The 19,284-nt window shown below is 35.6% G+C and overlaps 1 pseudogene; it reads left to right on the forward strand.

The window, feature by feature from the left end:
- Positions 1 to 6,061: 6,061 nt before the first annotated feature.
- On the forward strand, positions 6,062 to 6,189 carry LOC131957091 (uncharacterized; annotated as a pseudogene).
- The last annotated feature ends 13,095 nt before the right edge of the window (positions 6,190 to 19,284 follow it).

The raw sequence follows: 19,284 nt of genomic DNA on the forward strand, positions 1-19,284 counted from the left end.
TACTTAATTGTCCCGCACTATATTCTCCCGTACTAAATTCCACCTAACTAAACTAAATTTTCCCACAATAAATTCTCCAAAACTAAAAATCTCCCGAACCTAAACTCGATACAAAAATAATCTCCACCAAAATCACCCAAACATTCAACTCCCCCATATTAGATTCCATCACACACTCCCCAATCCACCCATTCCACTCAATGTGGAATGAAAAACTGACAGAATATTAGTGGTACTCCCGAGAGTGCACCAAGGTGTAACACAGTTCACAGCGGTTTGCTGTCGTCTTTTGGCTGAGTTAAGTTAAAATATCTCGCGCGTAGAACTTTTTTGTCAAGGGAGAAAACAAACAATGGTTTTTTTAAGGGGAAATAATTATAATATTAAACGATAAAAAAAATGGAAAAAAAAAGTAATACATTTTTAAACAAAATTAAGTAAACAAACATTAGTATTAATTATAAAAAAATATATTTAAAAAAAGGCATTAAATGTTTTGGTCATTAATCACAAAATTTTAATTACAACTCCTAGTAATTATTAGATGTCAATCTAATAACCAGTCGTGATTAGTATCAACTAGCTGTAACATTAATACCAAGAAGATTTATCACGTTCTGCTGACAAAGTATCTCTTACTGCAATTTTTCCAAAAAAAAAAAATTACATAAAAAAAGTTAAATGTAGTCGTTCGCATCGCTCTGTTAACCGTTTAAAAAACGATAGAACTTGAATTTAATTCCAATCATGTATGCCCTCCTTATTAGCAGCGGTTATTGGCCGTTACCGCTGTATAATTTTTATTTTAACTTTTTACTTGTTTTTGTTAATCTCATATTGAGTTTAAAAGGTGAGTTTTTAAAAAAATTACTTAAAATAGTAAAACATTGAGACTAACTCTGTTTTTAGTGGGATTATCTTCATTTTTTATAAAGCTTTCTAACTAGCATATTTATTTTAGGTTTATCCGTTTAGCAGACTATGCAAAATGTCTCACAAATTAGGTACCCTTTTAGCGGTATCAATACCGCATTTTTATGTTCCTTCATTTTATAGGAATTATTTCACCAATTTTTATACATTTTTTTCTTAAAGAATGTTAATAATTGACCTAGTAAATGAGTAGATTCAAAGATAACAAATTAACAATTTTAAAATAGTAAAAATTGTATAAGTTGAGCTAATATGTTGAGGCCTATACTACGTGCTACTAATGATTGAATTAGGTATAGGATAACTCAACATAAAGTTGAAATTAAGTTATAAATAAAATGATTTACAATTAAAAATAATGACACCAAGGTTGATTTAAGTAAGACTGTACGATTTTTAGTTTAATTTTTTTTAAAACGAAGATCATCTTTTTCGTAATTATAGTAGAGGCTTAAATAAAAAAATCGAGAGAAGCGGTATCGCTAATGTTTTGTCGCTATATCCGTTGGTATTTTGATCAATTAAAAAAAGAAAACATTCAGACTTAATCTGAATTTAGTGTGAGTCGGTACATTTTTAATATTATTTTCACACCTGTTTTTACTTTCTTCTTCAGACGTTTACAAGCTGTAAAACCCGACTAACAAAATAGACCCCGTAGGCCTGAGTATTAGCGATATCGATACTACCATTCTCCGCTTTTGTATTCCGTTATATTTGTATTATATTATTAGGCCATTATGTCTATTTAAAATATAAAATAAAGATATATCTAAGCTGTCTTAAACATTATAAGCCAAAGGTGGATATTATTAATTGAACAGTGGTTGATTAAATTCACAACGTAGACTGTGCGGGATCCAAAATGTTATTAATATAAGAAATATTAGTTAAAAACACATTTTACGAGTGTGTTCATTCTATTGTAACAAGCTGAATGTGTACATTGATAGTCTTCATTTATTTCATATCCCATTAGTTTATCTTGCTAAAGAATAAAACAAACCCTTGTAAACAAAGGCCTATATTTATTTTATTGATACCCACACACACTCAAATAACGATTTTATAAGGAGGGGGGGGGGGGACTTTCTGAGTTAAAGACCTTTGAGTCGGGTGCTAATTGAGTTGATTCTTTTGTTAAGTTAGTGTGATTGATTTTTCGAATACTACATCTAAAAATGAAGTTGAAAGTATGTAAAGTATGGTTGATAAGTTAGCTATGTAGTCCTATGGTAAAGAGAAAAACTGGAATTGACTTGCCGCCTGGACCGTTAGGTGCGAAAAGGGAAATTTTACTCGATTTTACGCTAGACTGCTAAATTCGCCCACACTAAATTCTCCCACACTAAATTTTACCACGCTAAATTCTCCCACACTAAATTTTCCCACACTAAATTCTCCCACACTAAATTCTCCCACACTAAATTTTACCACACTAAATTCTCCCACACTAAATTCTCCCACACTAAATTTTTTCCACACTAAATTTTCCCTCACTAAACTCTCCCACACTAAAAATCTCCCAAATCTAAACTCGATACAAAAATAGTCTCCACCAAAATCACCCAAACATTCAACCCCCCCCCCCCCCCTTACTAGATTCCTTGACACCCCCCCTCCACCCCACCCAACATTGAATGAAAAACTAACACAGAATATTAGTGTTAGTCCCGAGAGTGCACCAAGGTGTAACACAGTTCACGGCGGTTTGCTGTCGTCTTCTGTTTCTGTCAAAATATCCCGCGCGTAGAACTTATTGTCAGGGGCAAAAACAAACAAAGAATACATTTTTTGAAGGGAGATAATTATAAAATTAAGCGATAAAAAGATAATAAACAAATATTAATATATAATGAAGAAAAACAAGTAAACAAACGTTAGTATTAATTATACAAAATTAACTTATAAAAACCAATTTAAAACTTGTGGTGACCAATAACAAAATATTAATTACAACTCCTAGTAATTGTTAGTTATTAATCCAATAATTAGTAGTCACTAGTACCAACCAGCTATTATATTTATACCAAAAAGATTGCTAGATTAAGATAGCGCGTCTTCTTTAATCGCCTATTTACTCCTATTCTCGGCCTTTTGGTTAAGATCAAAGTGGAGTATATGTCACGCAACAACCACCCCACCGATACACTGAGACGTTCTGTCAGAACGAAACAGTATCGTCATTTTCTTTCTTGGTTTATTTGCTCTTGTATACACGTATATTATTGTACAAATCTTAGAGGCTGTCAAGCACGACACGCTCCTTTTATTTTTATGTCATACATCATTTTCTTTCATACATGAATCACCTAAAATGTAATTTATTATTATTAATTTAACTCCTGTGATTGTTAAATATTTTGTCAATTGTTTTATTGAAAATAAAAGCATTAAAAAAATACCTGTTTATAGCGTGTTTAATGAAGTCTCACATAAGTCACTCACTGTGCTAGTCGTAATCGTCTGTAGAAGACAAGCGTGCCACATCTGCTCCTCCACCACTCACTGGACAAATCATTGCCTGGAAACAAATCTCTCAACAACACAGGATACAGGACCACCCACACCGCAGCAAGTTCACTGACGATTATAACAGAACCACCAGGCGGATCACCCACACCGCAGCAACCAACGGAATCCCCAAAGACGACGAACCAACAAGCAACTCCAATTACGACTGCAGCGAAGCCACCATCAAGGGAATCAACAACATTTCAAGACACTGCAACAAGAAGCTCAAACTCAGATATAGAAGCAAATGCCACCTCATCAATAAAAAGAAAAACTTAGCACAGCCCCACAGAACAAGGAAAATCAACCAAAGAACAAAAACGCACGATTTTAATTCACGACCACACGATATGTAGATTCTGCCCCACCCAGTTTAAAACAGTCAAGGAAGCGGAAACTCATGAAGAAACAGAACACACAAAATATAAACAGTGCAACTTCTGCAAAAACAATTTTTTTTATTATTCTTAATTGATGTTCGATCGAACCCCAGGGTTTCGGTGAGTGAGTCTCAGGGGTTCAGCGGAAGTTAAAACAAACACCCGACTCATTATTCATGGTCGGATTTTGCCAGTGGGGAAGATATAACTATTTATAAGGGTTCAGTGAATGTTCATTTGAAACTGATGGGGTTCGGTACCTCTAAAACGGTTAAGAACCACTGCTGTAGAGGAAATAAGCAACCACGTTCACTAATACAGTCCCGGTTTAGTTAAGCAGTTAGTGCTTATTTCATCTGCGAGTAGATGAAGTAAGCAACATGCCGCTTTCCCCTCTTATAGACTGAAGGCAAAAGAACATGTTGCTTATTTCCACACAGAAAGATACAATAAGCACAAGCAGCTATGCAGGCCAATAAAAAAATATATATCCTGCTTAGGTTTTTTGTTCTACGAATAAGCTAGATTGCTATCGACAGTTGTTTTTTACAGTTTATTGAGTGACTTGATTGTCACTGGTAGCTGGCATCAACATGGGAATAAGTAGAGTCAAAATACCCATTCAAGGGAGGGGGTATAGGGGAGCGGGGGTGATACAATTCAATAGAATGACACCAAACGATAGATGTGAATATTATCGAAATGAATTCAGCAGTACTTAAACAACAAGTATCCAAATCTAAAACGAAGGCACCTGAATATTATACGTCACCAAATTTAAGATGAAGTCACCTGAATATCTTAAGTCACCAAATTAAAAACTATATCACCTGAATATCATAAGTTAAGAAAGTTAAGTTTAGGTCACCTAAGATCATAAGACAAAAATTATAGGTCAACAAATTTAACAAAAAATCACCTGTCAACGAATACAAGTGACTAAACTGGCATATATTCTCTTATAGAACGAAATGCGCTCCACAAAAAATGTGTACACCTCATTTCAAAACCACCCTTACCCTCCCACACTAAACTCTCCCACACTAAATTCTCTCACAATAAATTCTCCCACACTAAATTCTCTCACACTAAATTCTCGCACACTGAATTCGCTCACACTAAATTCTCCCACACTAAATTCTCCCACACTAAATTCTCCCACAATAAATTCTCCCACACTAAATGCTCTCACACTAAAATATCCCACACTAAAAACCTCCCAAATCTAAACACGATACAAAAAATAGTCTCCACCAAGGTGTAACACAGTTCACAGCGGTTTGCTCTCGTCTTTTTGTTTATGTCAAAGTATCTCGCACATGGAACTTTTTTTTTCAGGGGAGAAAACATTTTTTTTTAATGGGAGGTAATTATGAAATTAAACGATAAAACAAAAAGAAAAAACTATTAATACATATTGAAACAAAAACAAGTAAACAAATGTTAGTATTAATTATAAAAAAATATAAACCACAAAAAATAATTTAAAACTTTTGGTGATTAATAAAAAAATGTTAAATACAACTTCTAGTAATTGTTAGTTATCAATCCAATAATCAGTAGTCAATAGTACCAACCCGCTATAATATTAACAGCAAGAATATTACTTTTACAATCGCATCCATTGTCACGTAGTCGTCTGATCTTATCAAAATATATTTACCGCTTCACCAAATACGACATAGAAAAACACCTCAACGACCAGCACCCCGACAACGACCCCTGCCACAATCAAATATTCTACATCCTCAATCCAGACAGATCCATTTCTTACATATATGCAGACGACAGAACATAAACATCGAGAAGGACAACTCTTCAAATACGACACGCTGTACTCACCACTTAAACAAGTTTTGTCAATCCCTCCTCATGCGGATTCCAACACTATCATTTTACTTTAACCCCTTTTACTGATTATCCCTTAAAATTTTGTATAACAACATATATAAAACAATTATGATAACCATGTACATACTTATTATTAATACGCTCATCCTGACAAAATGGTTTCATTAGATGATAAAATTTAATAAAAAATGTGTATACATTTGTAAATCCATCTTGATATGTTGTTTTTTTAAGAACATTTAGAAAAATGTAAAATATGCTGATGTTGTTGCACTTGTTTTAAATTGCAAATAAAAGTAAAAAAAAAAAAAAAAAAAGAGGAGCATTATAATGAGTAAAAAAAAAAAAAAAAAAAAAAAAAAAGAAAAAAAAAAAAAATATTTACCGCTTCTCGGCCTTTTGGCTAAGATCAAAGTGTAGTATCTGTTATGGATCTACACGGATCTTAGCCATTTGGTTGGTCAGCCCTTTTTAGGGCTGGCTGCCGGGGTCGAGAGGCGGTCAAACCTACTACTCTAACTCACGCAAATCTCGCAAACGACCGCTGTGGGGTTGCTCCCACACATCCCTCGAACGCACACGCTCTCGAGATGAGTCACCCAGTACTTGTATTGGGTGGCTTCAAATGTACGAGTGGCTAACTATTCAATCTTTTATTTTTCAGCCTGACGACACCCATCTAGGAGAAATCTTAGGTGGGAGGTCTGTCTATCGCCAACAAATCGAACTCATCTACTACGTCTAACGCAACTACCTCGCTCAAGAAATCGAACTCATCTACTACGTCAAACGTATCTACCTCGCTCCCAACAAACACACTAACACTCTGACGACACCCACCTAGGAGAAATCTTAGGTGGGAAGCTTCCGTCAAAACACTAGCAAATCAACTAACCATCTCTCAAGATCATCTACTCAAAATAAACAATCGCCAACAGCTCTACCTCGCCCTCATCATCACTCCACCAAGCTCAAAACCATCGACTCAGCAACATCAGCAAACTTCACTCTTCAACGTCACCTCGCCCAACTCAAGTACTTGACTACTTCACGTTACTCCTCCTCAAATCACAATGAACAATACTTCAAAACAACTCACCTCGAAAGATCTCTCAACACAAGAACCCACCCAACTCATCTCCCCAAGCTTCAATTCATCGAACAACTCTACCACCATGCGCATCATGCCTCACCTCAACGCAAGTTCTACACCATTCGAACAACTCCACCATCAACGTCAAGACACCAAACTCACTCTCACCAAGTACAACTACCAACAAAGAATAAACCATTATCAAACCAAGAGCGTATCAAGCACAAGAAGAAAGGCCAAAAAACAGAGAAGCGATCATGTTTGTACTGTCCTGTACTTTATGTCAAAGCAAACCGGAAACAAAATCAAGAAAGAGACAAATGGAACCAAGAAATCAGAACAAAGAAATCAAGAAACATGGAACAAAGAAATCAGAAGAAATATTAAGACATTGTATATCTTTTTAATGTTATACTATGTATCACATTGTAATTTTTTAACATGCAACCTATCCACTTGTGGAAGGAACAATATTAAACGCCAAAAAAAAAAAAAAGAAAAAAAAAAAAAAAAAAAAAAAATATATATATTTACTCTTACTTGGGGAGGAGCCACCCGGACTACGGTTCGGGTGGCTTAATGAAATCCAGGGACCAACCCCTTTCAGCCACCACTGCCATCCTGAACTTACCTGATCAAGAATGTCCGGAACCCTACCCTGCTGATTCGCCAACCATCCAAGTAACCATCCACTCCAAAGGACAGCCCAATCTGAGAGGGCATATCTTACGACACCCCATCAGCGACCAACAAATACTGCTCCTCAATTATGGAAGAGCAGATACGTGGTATTTCTCTTCAACCACCTTTGATGTCACCACTCTTCACAACACCCACAAAATACACGGCCCCTACACACTACACTTTACACTACACGAAAAAGACAAAATAAACGGAACCCTTAGATGGGTCCCCCCCACCCCCCACACTCAGTGACCTCACACTTATACAAGCATTACAACCCTACAGCAATAAAACACCACTCATCACTACAATCCCTTACACCAACAACCGCAGCTTCTCCATAAACACTGATAACTCAACAAACATCCCTCATTACATCCAAATAAACTACAAAAACAAAACACTCAACATCTTAGTCGCCATAAACGGAAGAAGACAAGCCTGCCAACTATGCTCCTCAACCCTCCACTGGACCAACCACTGCCCAACCCACAGAATACAACCAACAGCATCTCAAGAACCAGCCACGCCTGCACAACAGCAAGAAACAGTTTTTTCGACATCAAAAACACCGCCCAAAAACCAATCCTCTATTGTAAATAAAACATGTAAAATACTGAAAAAAAAATTAATAAAAAACGTTTTAAGAACTAACCAATGGTTTTACTAACCCTGCTCTTGATTTACGCTACGACAGAGCTATTTTTTCCCACGTTTTCTTTAACTTGCTTTCGCGTCTGTTTGTTTGTTTGTTTTTCCAATCAAATCTTGCGATCGAAATTTCGGGCACTTCCCAGTTAGCTAACGCGCTGAAATTTTCCAGGAAAGCTTTGTTTCCAATGACAATACAATATTCAATTATTATTATTACTAAATTGATCCATGGAAAAATGTTATTGATCATTTTAGACCCCTATGTATTTGTACAAAAAAGGGACATAACCTAGTAATTGTAATTTGATAAAACAAGGTTCGGTACTTTCCCTCTACTCGCTTACTGAAGGAGCGAGCACGCGATTGGCTGAGTAGTGCTTACGCGGTGTTTGTGTACAAAGGAAGTAGAATATTGATGGTCGAATGGTGTGCACGCGAGGGCAAAATGGTGAAAGAAACGGCAACACAGAAGAAACGTCGATTGGAAAAGGCACGTGTTTTTTACGAGTTGTCTCCATTTACCCAAAAAAAAGTGAATGCGAAAAGATAAAATCGATAGCAAGATTTTAATGCAAACAAACAGACAAAGACTAAAAAGTAGAAAATAATTATCATTAGAAAAAGTTTTAAAAAACCCACGTTTTCTGATTGAACTAAAAAGTAGAGAATAAATGATATACATTACAATAATGCAAGCGATCACTCTCCTATAAGCGATGAAAAACGTGGGGCGCCGTGATTTTCTTACAGTTTCTAATACTGTTGACTCTCTACAAGCTCCCTAATAAAAGTTAATAGTATTATCTAATCAATAGTAATATAACTTTTACATCTTATATTAACAATGACCGATAAAAAACTTTTACTTCGGCGCCCCACGTTTTTCATCGCTTATAGTAGAGTGATCGCTTGCATTATTGTGATGTATAGCATTTATTCTCTACTTTTTAGTTCAATCAGAAAACGTGGGTTTTTAAAAACTTTTTTAATGATAATTATTTTGATAACATAAGGAAATTGCGCTAAAATTGTCACTAGACTTTTTTAAATTACTTGTTTTCTATTCTCAATGATTTTATTCAACAAATTTACACAGGAATTGGTGCATACATTATAGTTTTTACTGGTAAATATAAATACTCTACTAATGGCAAGCCATGAGGACTACTACATATTCAGTTTTCTTGTTATTAATAGTAAAGCTTCTTGATACTATTGACTACTAATTATTGAATTAGCAACTAACAATTACTAGGAGTTGTGATTAACATTTTGATATTGATCACCAAAAATTTTAAATAATTTCCTTGTAATTTAATTTTCTATAATTAATACTAACTTTTGTTTACTTGTTTTTGTTTCAATATGTATTGATTCTTTTTTCTCTTCTTTTTTATCGATTAATTATATAATTAACTCCCTTAAAATAAAATATTGTTTGTTCTTTCCCCTGACAAAACTTTCGACGCGCGAGATATTTTGACAGTAACAGAAGACGACAGCAAACCCCTGTGAACTGAGTTACACCTTGGTGCACTCTCGGGACTAACACTAATATTCTGGGGGGGGGGGAGTAGTGTGTGATGGAATCTAGTAAGGGGGAGTGTTTGTGTGTATATAAATAAATCTACGTGTGATTGGGTTTACTGTGGGTAAGTTGAGTGGGGGTGTTTAGATTAGTGGGGGTGAGGGCGGGGGGGGGGGGGGTGAGTTGTCCTTTTGGTTGTAGTGTAATCGACCACCGGATTATGTGACGAATTGCGTCATTTGTATACCGGTGCTTTATTTATTTCTTCATCTAAGACTAAATAGTAGGGGAAAAACACGTCAAATACCATATATATTAACCAGCTTTCACAAGCGCTAAATTACAAAAGTAAGAGTACACTTTTTAAGCTATAATACTAAACACAAAGCTTTCTACTGCTAGTCCGAATGTCTCGAGTTCCGGGCTCAGTTCTGTTGGGCTCCGTGAGTTCACCCAGCTCTGATGGGTACCTGGCGCACCTTAGGTAACTAAGGCGGATCGGCTTAGTACTGACCACATTATCTCCCTGTATGTCGAGGTGATTGAAACACGGTCTTTACTTTATCTGCCATTTGTGTATTGGGCACGAAGGGGAAATGATTATGAAGATAAGTTAAATAAAAAGCGCGGGTCGATTTTAAAATCGTTCTTGGTTCAGTCGTCTCTTGGTTGTTTTCGTCCATTATTTGTTTGATTTGTTTTGATCTTTGTATGCTTTGTTCTAGTATGAGAGTGTGCTGTGTTTGGTTTTCCGAGCCTATCTGCTCTATTTTGCTGCTGATTTGTGCCCCTCGACATTTATATACTTTTTAAAGCTTCGTTTCTATTGAGTCTATTTGTTCTTTGTTATTGTTTTTTCCCTTTATTAAGCATACTTAGTTTTTTTTTTTTTTTCTATTTAGTTTCTATGTGGGCCCTAACGCTATTAATGCTACAAGCATATTGAATAGATATCCGCTTAATGTCTTATTTAAAATCGTCCCAATGTTGGATTTTGTTTGATTTTGGTGATGACTGTGTGTAAAATTATATTATGTCTTTTATAGTTTAGAGGTAGTATGTATTATATTTTTATGTTTGTTCGTTGTTTAAAGTTGTCAGAACTGCTGTATGGTCGCTAAACTGTAGTGTTGAGAATAGGTGTTCTACTTTGTTGATTTTCATGCTCAGTGTGGCGTAAATTCTGTCTTATCGGAATCTATTCCCAGATGTTTTACATCAGTGAGTGGTTTGTAAGGTGTGTGGATATCGTGATATGCATGTGTAGACTAGTTTGAAGGATGTTTTAATGTTGATGATTTAGTCGGCGTGTGGTTTGTCTGCGGTTAAGCGGTTTCGAATGATGTCTTTTGGTTCTACAATGTCTAGTTTGTCTTCCACGAAATTAAAGTCCTTTGGGGCTGGGCGTGTTGGGGTTGGCCGTGTAGGGCTCTGGATAGTATCAGTTTCAATAATGTGTTCATTTTCTTTGCTTAGTGAACTGTCTTTTTTTTTTCTCAAAGGCTTGTTTCTTCTTCCCGGAACTGTTGTCCATTCTCCTTCTGTGGTTGGGGCTATGGCTATGGCTGGTTCTTGGGCTGGCTCGGTTTCTGTGGCGTCGTCTGACACATATTCTCTGTCATCTAAAAGTTGATCATTGTCGAAATAGTTACCATCATTATCTATTGATATTATGTCTCTTTTCCTTACATACAAGCTTCGGCAGGCGGCCGGCCCGTGTTTGGTCGTGCCACACAGGGGGCATATAGATCTTCTACCGTTAAGTTGTAGTAACAAGGTGTAAGTTTCCACACCGATCTCAAGATCAATGTAATGGGGTAAATCCTTTAAAGGAACGTTTGGGTAGAAATCGACTGCCCACTTATCACTCTTCCCGATTTTAAGAGTTGAAACTATTGTGTCTGGTTCTGATATTTCAATCATAATTTTGTTGATCATATTCTGGGTAATGGTAGGGGGTACCCATTTTGGGTGACCCCTCTGACCGTGTTTATCCACATGCAGCAGCAAAATGCTGCTAGAATAATCCGAATGTTCGCATATCACTGCCAAATGTAGAGAGTTGTAGATTTCATCTGATTTGAGAGAGATATACAATTCGCTTGGTTTCCCCAAGTTGTAGACATTAAGAATTTGAGAACGATTTACGTTCAGTTTACACGTAAATGGGTCCTCTAATATGAATTCGTGGATTCAACGTTCTTTTTTTCCTTTAATCAATACACATAGCGTGTTTTTGGGATGCCGCCCAGGTGCGGTCCCCGAAAGCGTGATTTTTTTTTTTGAAGAGTGTACTTACAGGTACAGGGCTCTCCTTTTGTGACACATCTCCGGTTTTTCTCCCACTTTGAAGAACATTTACAGTTTCATTTGAATATGTGTCTGTTACGGGTGTTGACACAGGCCAGCTGGTTGTTTGCGTGGTGTCCGTGTTATCCTCGGGACAGGGCGAGCTGAAGTTTGTTGAAAGTCTTGTCTGTCCGGTTTCGTCTGGTTTCGGCCATCTTGTTTTTATACCAATCTGTCACAAGACATACGTGGTCTGAGTTTTACAGATTTTTCAGTAAATATAGTTATAAGAACACACTGCTTTGACTGTCAATCAATAATGGATTTAATAAATCTTTGTATTAATATTACAGCTGGTTGAGACTAGAGACTACTAATTTTTGTGTTAACAACTAACAATTACTAGGAGTTGTAATTAAAATTTTGTTCTTAATCACCTAAAGTTTTAATTACTTTTGTTGTAATTTAATTTTATATCATTAATACCAGTGTATGTTTTTTGTTTTTTTTTATAATATATATATTTCTTTTTCTTTTCTTTTTTGTTCGTTTAATTTTATAATTACCTCCCATTAACAAAATTATTGTTTGTTATTTACCCTGAGAAAAAATTTCTTCGCGAGAAATTTTGTCAGAAACAGAAGACGAGAGCAAACCGCGGGGGGGGGGGGGGGGGGAGAGGGGGGGTTGGTGTGTGATGGAATCTAGTAAGGGGGAGTTGAATGTTTGGGCGATTTTGGTGGAGACTATTTTTGTATCGAGATTAGATTTGGGAGATTTTTAGTGTGGGAGAGTTTAGTGTGGGAGAATTTAGTATGGGAGAATTTAGTTAGAGAGAATTTACTTTGTGAGAATTTAGTGTGGGAGAATTTTGTTTGGGAGAATTTAGTGTGGGATAATTTAGAGGAATAGAATTTAGTGCGGGATAATTTATTGTAGGAGAAATGATTTTGTGATGTTGTGGTGTAGCAAAGGAAATTATTTGAGTGTTTGTGTGTATATAAATGAATCTACATGTGATTGGGTTTACTGTGGGTAAGTTGAGTGGGGGTGTTTAGATTAGTGAGGGTGGAGGGGGGTGGAGGAGTTGTCCTTCTGGGTGTGGTTTAATCGACCTGCGGATCGTGTGACAATGTAACGGATTGTGTCATTTGTATAACGGTGCTTTGTTTATTTCTTCATCTAAGACTAAATAATATGGGAAAAACATTTCAAATACTCTATATAGTAACCAGCTTTCACAAGCGTTAAATTACAAAAGTTAGAGCAGGGGCGTAGCGAGGGTGGGGGGGGGGGCGGGGGGTGCGGACTCCACCGGGTGACAACATTTAGGGGGGGGGGGGGTGACACCAAGGCAAAAAATAGCAAATTATATAGAGAAAAACTTGAGGGGGGGGGGGGTGCAAATTGAAAGTTTGAGGGGGGGGGGTGCAAATCGAAAACTTGAAAGTTTGTACCCGGGAAGGGTCGCAACGCCTCTGGGGGGTGACACCATTAAGTGCCGCACTGGGTGACACCCGACCTCGCTACGCCACTGAGTCAGAGTACACTTTTTAAGCTATAATACTAAACATAAAGCTTTCGACTGCTAGTCCGAATGTCTCGAGTTCCGGGCTCAGTTCTGTTGGGCTCCGTGAGTTCACTCAGCTCTGATGGGTACCTGGCGCACCTTAGGTAACTAAGGCCGATAGGCTTAGTACTGACCACATTATCTCCCCGTATGTCTAGGTGATTGAAACACGATATTTAATTTATCTGCCATGTGTGTATTGGGCACGAAGGGGAAATGATTATGAAGTTAAGTAAAATAAATAAAAAGCGCGGGTCGATCAGTGGCGGAACTAGAAAAAAGGGGCCACCCAGCAAAAATTTTTGTAGCCCCCCCCCCCCCCCCAGATAAATATATAGGCCTATATATGTGTTTATGTATATATATATATATATATATATATATATATATATATATATATATATATATATATATATATATATATATATATACTCAAACAAAATACGAACATAGGATACTTATTGCTGGCCTGTTCGTGTTTTGAGAAATACGTGGGTTTTTTTTTTTAATTAAAACAAATGACAACATCATGTCATGTGTGTAAGTGCATTCGCGTGTTTCGTAAAATTTAGTTTTATTTTATCTCTGCTATAAGACTGTATTACCTAGAGGCGGTCAAAAGAATTTAAAACATGAATGCTTTGTATAAGGAATGGTGTCTCGTGTTATGTTTATTTTTTATTTATTTTTTTGTATTTATATTATTAATTTTAAATATATTTCATTTTTAAACAATGTCACTCTTTAGTAAGTATTTTATTAAAAGATAATAATTAAAAGAAGTAGTTGCTTTTTTATTTGTTTAGTACAAATCTATTTAAAAAAAAGAGCTTTTGAGCACGCCTATTTGACTATTTAAAAAGGAAATAAGTCAAGGAAGTGGTTTGATAAGTTTGATTGTAAGAGAAAGAGGACTCGGCTTTCACAGTGGTTTAAAAACAAAGGGAAAAAAATATCAAGAGCGTGTGGGGGAGGTGGTGTCTATAGAATAAAGATAATCTAACCTCAGCTACATGATCTTTTTACAAAACATCCATCAAGTCAAAAAAAAAATAATTTCTTTTTAATTATTATTTTTTTTTTTATTATGGACGGCTTTGGGCCCTTAAATTGCGTGGCCCGCTCCCGCTCACGAGCCTCATCTGCCCGAGGATTCGAACTCGAGAATTTTCGGTTTAGCAACCATGAGCTTTACCGACTCGCCCACGCCGACCCACGCTTCTGGTTGAAATCACGAACACGTCAAAAGACAACTGAATACAAAGTGGTATAAAGACAGAGTGTTCAAATACCTAGTACGACGTGCAGTTATCGTACCAATTGCCTCAAGTTTGGATCAGTAAAGTTATTTTAAAGTTATAAATAACAACACAATGACTGCAATATTAGAATTAAATAAAATCCTTCGTGTTATTAAAAATGTATAAAATTTCACAAAACTCGTATGACAAGATCACAGAGCTCAAAATTCCTAAAAAAGTATTTTATATATTTTTTTAAAAAATTAACTGAAATGTGTCATATATATATATATATATATATATATATATATATATATATATATATATATATATATATATATCTATATATCTAATATATAAAGCTCAGTTCTGTATGTAATGCATTTGTATGTCGTTGGAAGTGTACGAATTTAAAAGTTAGAAAATTATCGTGCGCATTTGTCTAAATTTATGAGCTAAAAAATTACTATTGAAAGTGTTGGGAAATAATTTTCATTTTTCAAATTATAGTAATAATTATCGGCATGTTCATTAAACACAAGTTTTAAAAAAAATATCATCTTTTACAAAAATTCTAATTATGTCTTTATTTAGTCCCATAGCACTTACTTCCCTTTGATAAATTAGGAAAAACACAATTACTTCCCTTTATAAAACAATTGCATTTTGTGGAAAAGTATTTACTTTTTAATTACTTTGTTTTGGTGTTGGGAAAAAAAAATAATTACATAATTAGCGGGGATTGATCAAGTGCAAATGTTGTAGGTATTTTACGGATAAGCTTGGAGTATTAAAATTGTTCATCAAATTGAAACAGGCGCGTTCGTTTAAGTGAGTGCAAAAGACTATGAATAAGTTGGGGTACTATAGTCGTTCATTAAGCTAAAACAGGTGATTCCGCCCCGGGCGTTTATGTTCGCGTTAGTGTTTTCTTTGTGTTTAGGTGGGTTTGCGTTAGTGGTTGCGTTTTGATTTGGTTCGTTTTTGTTCTTTCTTTTTTCGTTTTTGTTTGTGTTTTTTTGTTTGGGTTTGCATTTGTGTTTTTGGTTGGTTTTGCGTTTGGATTTGGTTTGTTTTCGTTTGCTTTTTTCGTTGATTTTTTTGTGTTGGTATTGGTGTTTGTGGTTGGGTTTGTTGTTAGGTTTTTGTTTTCGTTTGCTTTTTTGTTTGTTTTTTCTTTGTGTTTGTATTGGTGTTTGTGGTTGTGGTTGGGTTTGTTGTTAGGTTTTTGTTTTCGTTTGTATTTGTAATTGTGTTAGCGTTATGTTTGCGTTTTGTTGTTTTGGTTGGTTGTGGTTTGGGTGGGCAATGCCGGGTTTATGATGATTACTAAACACACAGGTAATGGTCATTAACAGAAAGGTTTTTCACAGAAGCCAGAGCAGGGCCTGGCCGGGACGGCTAGTATATATATATATATATATCACGTTCAAACTTCTGTAAGCTATATACATGCTATATCTACATATTGAACTAAAACTGATGTAATTTATATAATCATAAGTTACACATTTAAATAAAATAGAATAAATAGGTTTTCAATAATCGAACTTAGTTTGTAAACAATGTCACGTGTATAATAGATTGACGACAGAAGCCTGTGGTTGTATATAACACGTTTAATTGGGTCTAACTACCACGATGGTAATACACAGAGAGGACGGGAGGAAGTATACAAGGGACATCACTCAAGATAACAATATTATAAATATAACTAATACAGAAGAGTGAGTTCCCTTGACCTCACAATTATTTCAATCTATTACATCCCTTTACCCTTAGAACACAATAACACATCTCTCAATAGAACAATTGATAGTATCCTAAAATCACCAATTATATTGTAACATGAACACTATGGTAGATTACATCCTTACAACAATGCACAATATGCCACAACATAATCAAAATACAAAACAATAATGTCAAAGTCCTTTTGACCTTTAGAATCATAGGTCTAACTTATTTGGGACTTTGATTGTCCTGCTTGACCTTCTCAGTGGCTTTTGATTTGGTGACTCAATATTCTGACCATCTGGATTCTCTATCTCAGGAGGTCTAGGATTTAAATCATTAACTCCAGAATTTACATTTTCTGACTCCAGACAACTTGGTTCACTCATATCAACAGAACTTGGTTGTGGAACAACTGAGTTGGTGTGAACTGTTCAGATTTGGTGGGATTGATAGATTCACACTTATTATCTGCACAAGTTATTTTTAACTTTATAAGACACAGGTCCTGTACATTGAACAATTTGACCTGGTATCCATTTTTCCTTTCTCCCATAATTTCTTAGATACACATTCTTATTAACACCAAATTCTCCTTCAATGAATGTTTTGTCATGATTTAATGGAACTATTTTTGAATTGGCATCTGAAAGTATTATGCTGTTATTCAGATCCTTGACTGACATAGATTTCTTTGATTGATCAATTTCCTCAGGTAATCTGATAGTGCTTTCCTGGTAACCAAAAATACTGTTTAAAAGTAATATCCTGGACCATATCACTTTGCAACTGTGATCCAGTATTTGAAGTGGGTGTATTCAATGGCAAAAATCTTTGCTCTTTTCTTTTGATGTTACCCTTTTAGTTTCTGTAAGTGCTAATGATGTTAGCAAAGTTGTTTGATGATCACATTCCTTCTTACTAATGTATTCTCTTTAAAACATTTGAAATTGCCATATCACCATAATCATTTATTAAGTTACAAGTACTTTGTTTAGGTAACTCTGACTGATAATGGACTGCATCTTCTCCATCTTTTATATTATCTTCACAAAGGTTTTTATTTCTTATTTTACATGGCCTTAAGTCATCATTCACAGACTCTTCAGGCCAACCATTCTTACAGTACTCATATACTTTTATTAAGCACTCATCTTTTTGTGTTTCTCTTTTAATATCATTCACATTTATATTGGAGTTATCCATGATAGTGAAGAGAACAAATACATCTTCTGGTACATAGCTCAGGCTTTGGTTTTTTAAAGGTAATCTACTAAGACTATCTGCACTATTCTCAGATCCAGGTTTGTATTTCAATTCATAATTGTATGCAGTTAGTGTGATAGCCCATCTTTGAATTCCTGGTGAGGCATGCTCAGGTAGGGTTTTGTTTTCTCCAAATAAACCTAGCAATGGTTTATGATCTGTAAAGATGGTGAACTTCCTACCAAACAGAAACTTATGAAATTTCTTAACACCAAAAATGATGCCTAAGCCTTCCCTATCTAACTGAGAATAATTTTTCTCAGCCTGGTTCAAAGATCTACTGGCAAAAGCAATGGGTCTGTCACCCTTCTCATCCATGTGGGACAAGACTGCTCCTACACCATCTGGTGAAGCATCACATGTTAATATAAGTCTTTTCCCTGGGTCATAGTGAGTTAGTAAGGTGTCAGCAGACAAAGCCTCTTTTGCTGTATTAAAAGCAGCTTCTTGTTGTTTACCCCAGTGCCAAGTTGCATTTTTCTGTAGCAGCTTGTACAGTGGTGATAGTTTACCAGACAGATTTCCTATGAACTTTGCATAGTAATTTATCAAGCCCAAAAAAGCTCTTAGTTGTTGGGTATTTTCAGGTTTGGGTGCTTCTTTAATGGCTTTTGTTTTCTCAGGTTGAGGTCTGATACCTTGCTTGCTTAATATATAACCAAGAAAACTAATTTCTGTCAACATGAATTGACATTTATCTTTGTTTATCTTTAAACCTTTTTCACCAACAATTTTCAAGACTTTATCAAGTGTTTTAAGATGTTCAGTGTCATTCTTACCAGTTATGTACACATTGTCAAAGTACACACAAACATTTGGAATGTCCTTAAAAATACTGTCCATGACAGCTTGGAAAATTCCAGGGCTGGATGATATGCCAAAACATAGTCTTTCATATTGGTAGAGTCCTTTATGTGTGTTTATTGTCGTATAGACTTTTGAATCTGGATGCAGTTCTAGTTGAGTGTAAGCATGACTAAAGTCTAATTCAGTGAATTTGTCTCCTCCTGCCAAATTCAAAGAGATTTCCTCAATGTTAGGTATAGGGTACCTATTTAGCTCTATTTGCTTATTCAGTGTAGTTTTATAATCTCCACAAATTCTTATAGAACCATCCTTCTTTAACACTGGCACAATGGGTGTCGCCCAATCGGAATAGTCTACCTTCTTTATAATGCCATTAGATTCTAATCTGCTTAGCTCATTTTCAATTTTATTCCTCATTGCATAAGGTGGAACTCTAGCTTTGCAGTATCTTGGATTTGTATCTTTAATGCTTAACTTCACTGTTCTATCATTTAGTAAACCTGAATTACCAAAAACACATTTATTTTCAGATATAACTTTATCTAGTGAAGTAAGACTAGATTCTTTTACATTCTTCAATGAACAAATACTCTCCCAATTTAACTTAAGATCACTTAACCAGTTCCTACCTAGTAATGGCGGTCCATTTCCTTCAACCACAAGAAGAGGAAGTTTAACACTTTGACCATTATAACTTACATGAACCATACACTCTCCTATTACCGGAACATTGTCACCAG

The sequence above is a fragment of the Physella acuta genome, unplaced genomic scaffold, assembly GCF_028476545.2.
Source record: "Physella acuta isolate Inbredline_101_S28 unplaced genomic scaffold, ASM2847654v3 ptg001205l, whole genome shotgun sequence".
Taxonomy (NCBI): Eukaryota; Metazoa; Mollusca; class Gastropoda; family Physidae; genus Physella; species Physella acuta.